This window comes from Pan troglodytes, chromosome 19 (genome assembly GCF_028858775.2).
Source record: "Pan troglodytes isolate AG18354 chromosome 19, NHGRI_mPanTro3-v2.0_pri, whole genome shotgun sequence".
Lineage (NCBI taxonomy): Eukaryota > Metazoa > Chordata > Mammalia > Primates > Hominidae > Pan > Pan troglodytes.
Window position 1 is genome coordinate 86,159,227 of NC_072417.2, and position 13,374 is coordinate 86,172,600.

The following is a 13,374-nucleotide window of genomic DNA, read 5'->3' on the forward strand; positions in this document are numbered from 1 at the left end:
TTATAGTTTATATTTAAAATTTTATCTTCAGCACTTTGGAAGGCCGAGGCAGGAAGATTGCTTGAGCCTAGCAGTTCGAGACCAGCCTGGGCAACACAGAGGACCCTCATCTCTACAAAAAAAAATTTAAAAATCAGCCACGTGTAATGGTGAACACCTGTACTCTCAGCTGCTTCGGAGGCTGAGGCAGGAGGATAACTTGAACCTGGGAGGTTGAAGCTGCAGCGATCCACGATTATGCCATTGCACTCCAACCTGGGTGACAGAGAGAGACTCTGTCTCTAAAAATAAAAATAAGATACAAATTTAAAATGCCTTTCTATTTTTATTTGAGATGGAGTCTCACTCTGTTGCCCAGGCTGGAGTGCAATGGCGCGATCTCAGCTCACTGCAACCTCCGCCTCCCGAGTTCAAGCAATTCTCATGTCTCAGCTTCCCCAGTAGCTGGGATGACAGGAGTGGGCCACCACATCCAGCTAATTTTTGTATTTTAGTAGAGACAGGGTTTCACCATGTTGGTCAGGCTGGTCTTGAATGCCGGACCTCAAGTGATCCACCCACCTTGGCCTTAAAATCCCTTTTTAAAGAGGCATTTGAGAATTCCACAATATTTCCTTTAAACAACTCGAAAGGGACACTTCGTTTTCATAAAATGCGGTTGGGAAGCAATTTCGAAAGAGTCAACAAAGGCATTTCATCCCAGGGTGGATGGAGCAGAGCCGGGTCTCATTCTTTTTCTCCATCTCTCCCTCCTTTTGGTCTTGCCTGCCCTTTGACAGAAACAATTTAATATGTAGCTGAGCAGGGGAAAAGGGCTCCTAGTTAGAAAAGCCAGTTAAGACAGGGTTCCCATTAACTTGGAGGGGTCAACCAGCCAGCTTAGCCAGCTCACAGAGGTCTCATATGCGTGCTCTGATTGCCAACAAAAAGTAGCAGCAGACAATTCAAGGGGAAAGACCCAGGAAAGTCTCCACTCCAGGGTCTAACAACCTGAGAGCCATCTCATCAGTAAAGAGCAGGGCGTGGAGTACAGGGAGCTGACATTTAGACTCGTTAAAAGCTAGTATAATCTGAACAGCGCATTGTTCCTGAAGCCTTCCTACTCCTGATTTCATAGCTAATCTATCCATCACTCTCTGGCTGTCACTCACCCATAAACAACAGTGGATTTTTATAAACAGTAGATCAATCATGATCAAAGGAAACTGAACACTCTTTCCACATGGCTCCCACACACACCTCACCCTGCTCTGTCCTTTTGGGTGGTGCTGAGGAGCCTTTGAGATCACCCCAGTCTTTGAGGACTAAATGGAGACAAGGAAGCTTGGGACATCCAGGAAAAGTCTTCAGCAGCCCTGACTGCAAAAACAGTTTCAATTATGTGATGTGATTGATGGTTTTAACATGTCAAGAATAGGCGTGCACATGGTCCACAGCTAGAATTTTTATTATTATTATTATTATTTTTTGAGACAGAGTCTTGCTCTGTCACCCAGACTGGAGTGCAATGGTGTGATCTCGGCTCACTGCAACCTCCACCTCCCAGGTTCAAGCAATTCTCCTGCCTCCCCAGTAGCTGGGATTACAGGCACGTGCCACCATGCCTGGCTAATTTTTATATTTTTAGTAGAGACGGGTTTTCACTGTGTTGGCCAGATTAGTCTCGAATTTCTAACGTCAAGTGATCTGCCCACCTCAGCCTTCCAAAGTGCTGGGATTACAGGCATGAGCCACCATGCTTATTATTATTATTATTATTATTATTATTATTATTATTATGGTATTTTTGAATGTAATTATTCTTAATAATATGTCATCTCTGCATGTCCAGTATTTCGATAAAACAGTTAAAACTGCGTTTGCCTTCTAATGAGACTTTGTGACTGGCTGTGTTTCTCTGTCAGATGAATTTACCTTCCTATTTGCTGTTAAAAGTGATTGTATAATCCTAATCCTAGAAAACAAGCAGCAAATATTTCTTTTTAGTGACTTTTTAAAAAATTTACAAGTGTACCATTTTATAGCTATCTTCACACAAAATCACATTCTCAATCAAAGAGACTCAGATCGAAGTTTGTTCATTAGGCCAGCTATGTGAACTCACCTCTGTCCCCTGCCTCTGAAAAATATCCTACATGCTCAGGAAAGAGGGCCAGAGTCCTAAGTGACATAACCTACACTTTCCAAGTTCCCTAAAGCCCTGAACTAGAAATAGGCTTTAAAATTTCACAATTTGTTTTAAAACTCTAAGCCCAACAAAAAGCCTACAAAGTCTTTTCTAGATGTTACCATCTAGAAAAGACTTTTCTTGGCTATCACTTTTCTTGGCTATCGCTTGTCTGAGAGCAAAAGAAAAAAACAAAAGAAAAACCTTGAAAATTGGCAACTACTGGTGAATCCCATTTTGTCCACAGACTGATTTTTTTTTTTTTTTTTAAAGACGATGTCTTGCTCTGTTGCCCAGGCTGGAGTGCAGTGGCATGATCTCAGTTCACTGCAACCTCCGTCTCCTGGGTTCCAGTGATTCTCCTGCCTCAGCCTCCCAAGTAGCTGGGATTACAGGCACCTGCTACCATGCCCGGCTAATTTTTTTGTATTTTTAGTAGAGACGGGTTTTGCCATGTTGGCCAGGCTGGTCTCAAACTCTTGACCTCAGGTGATCCACCCGCCTCAGCTTCTCAAAGTGCTAGGATTACAGGTGTGAGCCACCACACCCAGCCACAGAGACTAATTTTTAATGGCCCCATCTGATTTCTTCCAGATTTTGTAGCCTAGTTTAAACAGAATGTCTGTTTAGGTCATCGTCAAGCAGATGACAAAGGGGTGCCCTAAAAGTGCCATAAAGATGCACCAGGTCTCAGTGACAGCAAAGCTGACTATAGACAAATGCCCAGAGTTTAGAAATTAGGCCCCCAAAACCAACTTGTTACCATCTTCTCATCTTTCACTCAAATGCAAAACATAACAAAATTCCAGTTGCTTAAGTTAGAGTAAATTAGACGCTAACATCAGAAAAAAAATAGCTGATTGTTCACTATGTACCAAGCCCTGTTCTAAGCACTTAATATGAATCATCTCATTCAATTCCCATAAGAGCTCTCTGAAGTTAAGTGCTACTTTTATTCCCGTTATACAGATGAGCAAACTGAGGCATAGCATACTTGCGTCACTTGCCCAGAACCTGCACTCTTTTTTTGTTTCTTTGTTTTTTGTTTCTGAGACAGAGTCTTGCTCTGTCGCCCAGGCTGGAGTGCAGTGGCGTGATCTTGGCTCACCACAACCTCTGCCTCCTGGGTTCACGCCATTCTCCTGCCTCGGCCTCCCAAGTAGCTGGGACTACAGGCGCCCGCCACCACGCCCGGCTAATTTTTTTTGTATTTTTTAGTAGAGATGGGGTTTCACCGTGTTAGCCAGGATGGTCTTGATCTCCTGACCTCGTGATCCGCCCACCTCGGCCTCCCGAAGTGCTGGGATTACAAGCGTGAGCCACCATGCCCAGCCATAACCTGCACTCTTACCCACTTCTCCACATTGCATGACCACCTACAGAAAGTGTGAGCTTGAGCAAGTGCCTGACCTTCCAGAGACCATACTTCCTCGTTTGCAAAACAGGGATAACACCAAGTACCTCAAGGAATTCTGTAACGATCAGATGAAAAGAAATATTGAAGACAATTTGTCACATTATCAGACAAAGAGAGGTACCCAGTACATATTAGCGTCCCTTCACCTTTAATCAGAGCAAAAGAAGACCAGAAATGTTTTGGTTGTTAAACAGCTGATCATTTTCCAAAATTGCTAATATTAAACCACGGCTTCTAATCCTGCCATCGGCAGAAAGCTTGGCCAGCACTAACACAACCAGCCATGTGACGCAAGATGAAAGCAAATCGGAGTGCAGAAAAGTAAATGCAATTAGCTGGCTACCTGATAAGGTGGCACACGCTGCACAAAGAGTGTTCCTTTCTGGCTAGAGGACTTTACTCCTCTGTTAACCCTAATTCAATGGTCTCTACCACACGGGACCAGGAATAAACTTCCATCTCCCTAAACAGAGCTTCATCTTGCCAAAGCATTCTGGAAACTTAGCAGTTCGTGGTATGTTACAAATCACTGAGCTCTTTTCCTCCTCCCTCCAGTGTGGGACCACGGTTGGCCTGGGGCCTGGTGCTCACCATAGAGAGAGAAGCGTGCAGTGAATCCTGGGTTTATCACCATCTGCACTGCTCCAGGGTCCAGCTGGAGACAGATGGCACACTCGCAAGGGTTTAGTTGAAATGAATGGAATGAAGGAGCTACATACAGAGGTGGGGGCAGGTGCAAAGGAGCCACCAAGAGACGGATGAGGTGCCTGGAGACTGGGCACGGGAATAAGGGAATAAAAAGGCTTAAAAGGGACAGAAGCCTTCTCTAACTCCATAAGGAACATTCAAAAGTCCAGACTTCACATTGTTTGAGGGGCAGGGAAGGGCTGATGTTAGACATGAATATAAATATGAATGAATTCAGCATTTCTGAAACTAGACTAAATCAATCTGGTCATTTTCTTTCTCTCATTTAAGAATTGTAGGGTAACACGTAGTTGGAATATTTACGGATTTTTTTTTTAGCATATCAGGAAATTACCTTATTACAAAGCTAAATTTGTATTCAGGCACTCAATGATTATTGAGTGTCTACTGTGTGACAGAGATTGTTTTAGAAGCTGAGAATTTAGTAAGAAAGACAAAAGGTAGAGCAGAAGACAGGTACAGTGGTGCACGCCTGTAGTCCCACCTACTTGTGAGGCTGTTGGGAGGATCCTTTGAGCCCAGCAGTTCGAGACCAACCTGGGAAACACAGCAAGACCCTGTCTCTAAATAAATAAATAAATAAATAAATAAATAAATAAATAAAGACCAGGTCTCTGCTCCTTGTTGTGAGACACTCAACAAACACACATAAATAGATGAACATGTAATTCCAATACCGTGACAAATGCTACGATGAAAATGCATAAGCAGGCCAGGCACAGTGAGTGGCTCACGCCCGTAATCCCAATGCTTTGGGGGGCCGAGGTGGGCGAATCACCTGGGGTCAAGAGTTCGAGAGCAACCTGGCCAACATGGTGAAACCCGTCTCTACTCAAAATACAAAAATTAGCTGGGTGTGGTAGCACACACCTACTTGGGAGGCTGAGGTGGGAGAATCACTTGATACCAGGAGGTGGAGGTTGCAGTGAGCCGATACGGCGCCACTGCACTCTATCTAGCCTAGGTGGCACCACGGCACTCTAGCCTAGGCGACAAGAGTGAAACGCCCTCTCAAAACAAAAAAAAAAGAAAATGCATAAGCAGTAAAGAGTGGGGGTCAAAGGCCTGGGTTTGAGAGCCACACAGCTGGTTTATATCTCAACTCTGCCACTTCCTCAATGATTTGGGGCAAATTAACATAACCTCCCTTGGCCCCAGTTTCCTCCTCAGTGAAGTGGAGATAACAACAGGATCTGAAGCAGGCATGGTGGCTCATCCCTGTAATCCCAGCACTTTAGGAAGCCGAGGCAGGAAGACTGCTTGAGCCCAAGACTTTGAGATCAGCTTAGGCAACATAGCAAGACCTTGTCTCTCCAAAAAAATAGCCAGGCGTGATGGCACACACTTGTGGTCCCAGCTACTCAGGAGGCTAAGGTGGGAGAATCACTTGAGCCCAAGTGGTCAAGGCTACAGTGAGCTGTGATGGCACCACTGCACTCCAGCCTGGGCAACAGAGCGAGACCCTGTCTCAAGAGAAAAAAAAAGGACAGGATCAAGATAGTTCACTTTCAAGGTTTATAAGAGTGATAACAGTGGCTGACATGTATTGAGTTGTTGATAAATACTAGCTTTTATTATTTTAGACGAGTTGTTCAGGCAGGCTTCTTGGAGGAGGTGACTGCCATATGAAGATCTGCAGAAGAAACAGCACAAACAATGGCTTCAGGAAGGAGGGAACCAAAGCTTGTTTATGAAGCAGGAAGAAGACCAGGGAGGCCAGAGTAGAGTGAGGGAGGAGGAGAGTGGGGTCAGGTAGGGTCAGGCCACGCAGGGACTTGAAGGTCTTTGATGGGAGTTTGCATCTGGCCAAGAGGGATGGGCAGCCGGGGGAGGTTTTAAGCAGAGGATACACAAAATCTGGCTTCCACTTTTAAAAGTCGGCTTTGTAGCAAGGAGCATGAACTAAAAGGGGTCAGAAGTAGAGGCTGGGTACGGTGGCACACGCCAATAATCCCAGCAGTTTGGGAGGCCGAGGCAGAAGGATCATTTGAGGCCAGAAGTTCAATACCAGCCTGGGCAACATAGTGAAACCCTGTCTCTACAAAAAATTCAAAAATTAGGCCAGATGCAGTGGCTCATGCCTATAATCTCAGCACTTTGGGAGGCTGAGGAGGGCAGATCACCTGAGCTCAGGAGTTCAAGACCAGCCTGGACAATATGGCGAAACCCCTTCTCTACCAAAAACACAAAAATTAGCCAGGCACAGTGGCACGTGCTTGTGGCCCCACCTACTCGGGAGGCTGAGGTGGGAGGATTGCTTGAGCCTGAAGGTGGAGGTTGCAGTGAGCTGAGATCCTGCCACTGCACTCCAGCCCGGGTGACAAAGTGAGACCCCCTCTCAAAAAAAAAAAATTAAAAATTAGCCAGTTGTGGTGGCACACACCTGTTGTCCCAGCTACTCAGGAGGCTTAGGTGGGAGGATTGCTTGAGCCTGGGAAGGTCAAGGCTGCAGGGAGCTGTGATTGTGCCACTGCACTCCAGTCTGGGTAACAGAGCAAGATTCTGTAGAAAGAAAGAGAAAGAAAGAAAGGAAAAGAAAAGAAAAAGGAAAAGAAAAGAAAAGAAAAGAAAAGGGCCAGGCGTGGTAGCTCACGCCTGTAATCCCAGCACTTTGGGTGGCCGAGGTAGGCGGATCACTTGAGGCCAGGAGTTCGAGGCCAGCCTGACCAACATGGTGAAACCCTGTCTCTACTAAAAATACAAAAATTAACCAGGTGTGGTAGTGCGTGCCTGTAATCCCAGCTACTTGGGAGGCTGAGGCAGGAGAATCGCTTGAACCCGGGAGGTGGAGGTTGCAGTGAGCCGAGATCATGCCACTGCACTCCAGCCTGGGCGACAGAGCAAGACTCCATCTCAAAAAAAAAAAAAAAAAAAAAAAAAGTAAAGAAAGAAAGGATAAGAAGCTGTTAACCTGGACCAGTGGAAATGGAAAAAGAGCAGGGGTCACCAAACCATGGTCCAAGAGCCAAAATGGGCCCTTCGCCTGTTTTATTAAACACAGTTGGCCCTTTCAGCAACATGTGTTTAAACCGCACGGGTCCACTTTTTTCCTGATTTTTTTCAACCAAACAGTGATTGGAAATAGAGAATTTGTGGGATGCAAAACCCGTGTATATGGAAGGTCCACTTTTCATACTCACAGGTTTCACAAGGCTGACCGCAGGCCTTGAGTATGCACGAATTTGGAGATATGCAGGGGTCCTGGATCCAATCCCCCTCGGATACTGGGGGATGCCTGTAAAGTCTTACTGGACACAGCCACACCCATCTGCGGATGTGCTGCCTGTTGCTGCTTTGGGGCGACAACGGGCTTGCTGAATTGTGTTGACAGAGACTGCAAGGTTGGCCGGGTGCAGTGGTTCATGCCTGTAATCCCAGCACTTTGGGAGGCTGAGATGGGCGGATCACTTGAGGTCAGGAGTTTGAGACCAGCCTGGCCAATATGGTCAAACCCCATCTTTACCGCCACCCCCCCCAAAAAAAAGACAGAGACTGCAGGGTCTGCAAAGTCCACTTACTATCTGGCTCTTTATAGCAAAAGCTCATCCATCTGTGTTTTGGAGGAAGAGCCGATAGGGCTTGTGAAAGCACTGGGTATGCAGAGTGAGAGAGAGATGGAAGACTTCCTGAGTCTGAGCCATGAATAGCTGGGCGGTGCCATTTCTTGAGATAGGAATGACTTGGAGTGAGGGCCTAGGAGGGACACTAGGAAGAGAGTTGTTATTCTGGATGTGTTAAATTGGAGATGTCTCTTAGACATCCAAATGGAGTTTCTTTTCTTTTTTGGAGACAGAATCTCACTCTGTCACCCAGGCTGGCGTGCAATGGCACAATCTTGGCTCGCTGCAACCTCTGCCTCCTGGGTTCAAGCAATTCTCCTGCCTCAGCCTCCTGAGTAGCTGGGACTACAGGTGCCCACCACCACGGCTGGTTAATTTTTGTATTTTTTTAGTAGACACAGGGTTTCACTATGTTGGCCAGGTGGTCTCGAACTCCTGGCCTCAGGAGATCCTTTGGGAGGCCTTGGCCTCGCAAAGTGCTGGGATTACAGGCATGAGCCACCGTCGCCGGCCCCAAGTGGAGTTTCTAAGGAGGCAGCCAGATGTACAAGGCAGGAGTACAGGCGCAGGAGGAACAAATGTAGGAGTTTCTGCAAACATGCCTGCCTGGCTGTTTGCTGAAGGCAGAGTCTCAGGTATCTGCAAACAGTTAAGTCAAATAACCACCCCTTCTACCACAAATGTCACCTCCAGTAGACACAGGCTGATAAACACTGCCATAAAGATAAGATGTCAAGACAACTACATTAGGGCTCTCTTGATCCCATTGGCATCTCAGCCAAGAGCAAACACCAAATGTCCGAATCCCACTGAGCAATAGTGTGGAATTCAACCTCCTGTCCTGCACCGGATGTTACTTTTATTGACAGTGTATCCCTCACTACATCAAATTTCCCTTTCTTTCCTCCTGTTTGTTAATTTGTGATCAATTTCCAATTTCCTCTCCTTTCCTTTTTTCTTCCTTCTCGCTTTCACCCTTTCCATTTCTCCTAGCTTAGCTAGAGTTAAATTTCTTATTTTCATTTTCCTGGGTAATTCTGTCTCTCCCATTTATTTTCTCTTCTCCAGGTATCCCCAGCTTTTATTCCCTCCTAAGTTTATCAGAGAATGACCCTTCGTCCAACATCATCAGGGCCCAGGTACAAGATTCAGCAGGTTCACTCTTCAGAGTCTATATGGACGTGCCAAAAACGCAGCCACCTTACATCAAAGAGGAGGTATTGGAAGAAGGGTTGAAGTGGATGTGAGATGAGATGGGTGAGAATTGTCTTACTGCTTTTATTATTTCAATTATTAGACAACTGAGGGCGAAAAGCCCTTGTGCCTTTTCCAGTGCATCCTTTGTGTAGACACTGTGATTATGTAACATATACGCTTGGCATATTTTGCAAACATTTATTGAATCATTTGGTTTGACAGCCAAGATCTATGGGACCCATGCTCCCAGATGCTAGATCACAGATTGCATAAGGAAAGAACATGTGGTGTCTACAAAATCTGCAATGTTGAAACTCTCCACTTTGGGCATTATCCTGGCTTGCTTTCTATATTTCTATTAAAAAGTAAAGAGAGCTGGGTAAGTGGCTCACACCTGTAATCCTAGCACTTTGGGAGGCTGAGGCAGGAAGATGGCTTGAGGCCAGGAGTTCAAGACCAGCCTGGGCAACATAGTGAGACCCCCATCTCTACAAAAAATTTAGAAATTAGCTGGATATAGTAGTGCATTCCTGTGGTCCCAGCTACTCCAGAGGCTGAGGTGGGAGGACCGCTTGGGCCCAGGTCAAGACTGCAGTGAGCTGTGATCATGCTACTGTACTCCAGTCTCAAATAAATAAATAAATAAATAAATAAATAAATAAATAAATAACAGGAGAAATCTGTCTGCTCAATGTTCTGAATAAGACTATACTGATCAGGACTGGGCGCTGTGGCTCATGCCTGTAATCCCAAACACTTTGGGAGGCTCAGGCAGGCAGACCACCTGAGGTCAGGAGTTTGAGACCAGCATGGCCAAAATGGTGAAACGCTGTCTCTACTAAAAATACAAAAAATTAGCCGGGTGTGGTAGTGCGCGCCTGTAGTCCCAGCTACTTGGGAGACTGAGGCACGAGAACTGCTTGAGCCTGGGATGGGAAGGCTGCAGCGAGCTGAGATCGTGCCACTGCTCTCCAGCCTGGGAAACAGGGTGAGACTCCGTCTCAAAAAAAAAAAAGAGTGTGCCGATGGATCTAAAGAAACTAAAATGTGAGAATATATCCACTGCGTTGAAAGACTGCCCTCCAGCATGCAGATGCTTGGCTACCAGGCATGGCCACCCCATGTGTCATCTGCCTCCAAATCACTGGATAGCCACTCCAACTTGGGTGCCCAAACTGACTGCAGAGACCCACCCTTAGGCAGAGATCAGGAAGCAGTGTGGGTACCATCCGAATGGTGCTCAGAATTGTTTGAGCCATCTGTCTCTTGATATTCTGAAATTTTCTTTGAAGCTAATAATGTGACAATGTAGAAAGATCAAGGACTTCTAGAGCCAGGGGATCTGAAGACAGGCACCTGTGTGAACTCACGCAGGTTGCTTGACGCTAAAGGTTATCACACAACACACATGAACTCATCCCTATACCAGAACTAAACTATGGCAATAAGGCGAAAAGGTGCCTCTTTCACTCAGGTACCTCCTAATACCTTGAGAAAAAAAGGCTCCAGGTTCTCATCTCTGTCTTGCTGTCCCCGGCACAGTGCCTGGTCCGGCTGTGGCAGCTGAGGTCTTTGCCCCTGATCTGTGGTTTTGATGGTCCCAGCTGATATGCAGAAGGCAGAGGAAGGGGGTGGTGCTGTCCTGGGAGGCAGAGGACAAGGAAAGGAGCCATGGAGAGGAAAGAGTTAAAGACACATTTCCTCCAGGGCCAGGAGCTTTTCCAGTGACCAGGCAGTCAGTCGACAGCTTCTGTCAGTGCTCAGTTCTGCAGGCAGAGGAACAACAGTGGCATCTTCAGGCCAGTCAGATGAACTTGGCCAGGGAAATACAGAGGAAAGGCAGGGAACACCCTGATTTCAAACCACACTCTGGACTAGGTGAGGTGGCTCACACCTGTAACCCGAGCACTTTGGGAGGCTGAGGTGGGAGGATCCCTCTAGCCCAAGAGTTCGAGACCAGCCTGGGCAACAGAGTGAGGCCCTGTCTTTACACAAAAATTAAAAAATTAGCCGGGCATGGTGGTGCACACCTGTAATCCCAGCTACTAGGGAGGCAGAGGTGGGAGGATCACTTGAGCCCAAGAGGTGGAGGCTTCAGTGAGCCGTGATTGCACCCTGCACTCCAGCCTGGGCAACAGTGAGACCCTGTCTCAGAACACACACACACACACACACACACACACACACACACACACTGCAGTGCTGACAGCTGGCCAGTTTGTCTTTTCTCTACCTGACTCAGAACACACACACACACACACACACACACACACACACACACACACACTCTCTGCAGTGTTGACAGCTGGCCAGTTTGTCTTTTCTCTACCTGAGCTTACAGGTATTGTGCACAAGCGCAAGGGCCATCCCGTACAAAGCCCTGGGCCCCCCACTATCCCTGATATGTTGACATTTCTCCCCTTGCTGTAAGAAAGGCTTCAACCAAACTCTCATGGAGCTGGAACCTTAGTGCAGTGTCTATCAGTTAGGGCTAGGGCAAACCAGGGAAACCAATTTTGATTTTCAAAGAAACAAAATTGATCAGTAAGACATTGGACAGTTCATACAATCTCTGGGAAAGATGGGGAGGCAGGTTCAAGGGACAGGCAGGAAGGAAGGGAAACAGAACATTTAAAACCTAGACGAGCACACCACATGGTGATTCTGTCGAGGACGTCATTGTGGGTGCCCACGGCTGCCACCAGCACCACCGCCAGCATTAGCAGCTGGGAGCTGGAGCTAAGTTCACTGCCCTTGCTGTCCTTAGGGAGTGGATGTTGCCGGTGATACCTGTGCCACCACCAAAATGCAATCGCCCCTGTCACCTGCGATTTTTTTTTTTTTTTTTTTTTTGAGACAGGGTCTTGTTCTGTTGTCTAGGCTGGAATGCAGTGGCCCAATCATGGCTCACTGACGCAGTCTCGACCTCCAGAGGCTCAAGTGATCCTCTTGCCTCACTTGCCTCTTGTCAAGTGGCTGGGACTACAGGCCTACAGGCCCACACCACTACTCCCGGCTAATTTTCTTTTTCTTTTTTTTTTTTTTTTGAGACAGAGCCTCACTCTGTCGCTCAGGCTGGAGTGCAGTGGCTCGATCTCGGCTCACTGCAACCTCCGTCTCCCAGGTTCAAGTGATTCTCCTGCCTCAGCCTCCTGTCTGCTGCCTCAGCCTCCCGAGTAGCTGGGATTATAGGTGTGCGCCACCACGCCCAGCTAATTTTTGTATTTTTAGTAGAGACAGGGTATCACCATGTTGGCCAGGCTGGTCTCGAACTCCTGACCTCATGTGATCCGCCTGCCTCGGCCTCCCAAAGTGCTGGGATTACAGGCATGAGCCACCCGGCGCGCGCCCCTTTTTTTGTATTTTTTGTAAGGACGGGGTTTGGCCGGGTTGCCCAGGCTGGTCTTGAACTCCTGGGCTCAAGGGATCCACACGCCTTGGGCTCCCAAAGTGCTGGGATTACAGCCTGCTTCTTAATGTCACTAACTCTTCACCCAAGTCCTAGGCACTTGTGCCTGCTGTGCCAGTCCCAGGCCGCAGGCTGGCACCGTAGCTATAAAGGGCGCCAGAAAAAAAGATCTTGCTAGATAGCGATGAATTCCCCAATCACAGAAAGGAGATATACTGCGGATGCTTATCAGCCGAACACCAGTAAGTGTCCCTTGCAGAATGGGATTAGAGACTGCAAACTGCAGGCCCGCCAACAGAGGGTGCTCTGTGGGAAATTATGTGAAAATGTAGAAAAGAGCGCGAGCCAGTAATTTAAAAATCGACGTCCAAATACTCACTGGGTCACCTATCAGCTATGTAATTTGGGCAGGTAAATAAGCTTTTCTGTTTCTTTTTTTTTTTTTTTCCTCATAAATGGACTAGGAATATTACTCCTACCTACCTGGCATGGCCGATGTGCGAGAAAATGAGATAATCTCGTGGACAGGCTCTGAAAACTGCACTTTTACTGAGTAAAAAACCCTTTGCCTCTCCGGGCCCCCGTTTCCCCATCTGTAAAATGAGTCTGTAAAGTGAGAATGATACTCCCTACGCCGCAAGGCTCTTGCGGGTTAAACTGGAATATTATAAATGCACCATTTATTTGCAGATTGAAATTCTGTGCGTCCGGAGGTGGCGGGTGGGAGAAGGAATGAGCAGGGATGCAGGGTAGGCCCTGAGTTGCTGGGGGCTCAGCACGGCCGCTGCGCACATTGCATCATTTTGTCGACATTGGTGTGGGTGAAATCTTCCAAAAGAAATTAAAACAGAAAAAAAAAAAAAGAAGGGTCTGGGACTTAGCAGAAACAAGCCACAATCTCCAGATTCTACTATTC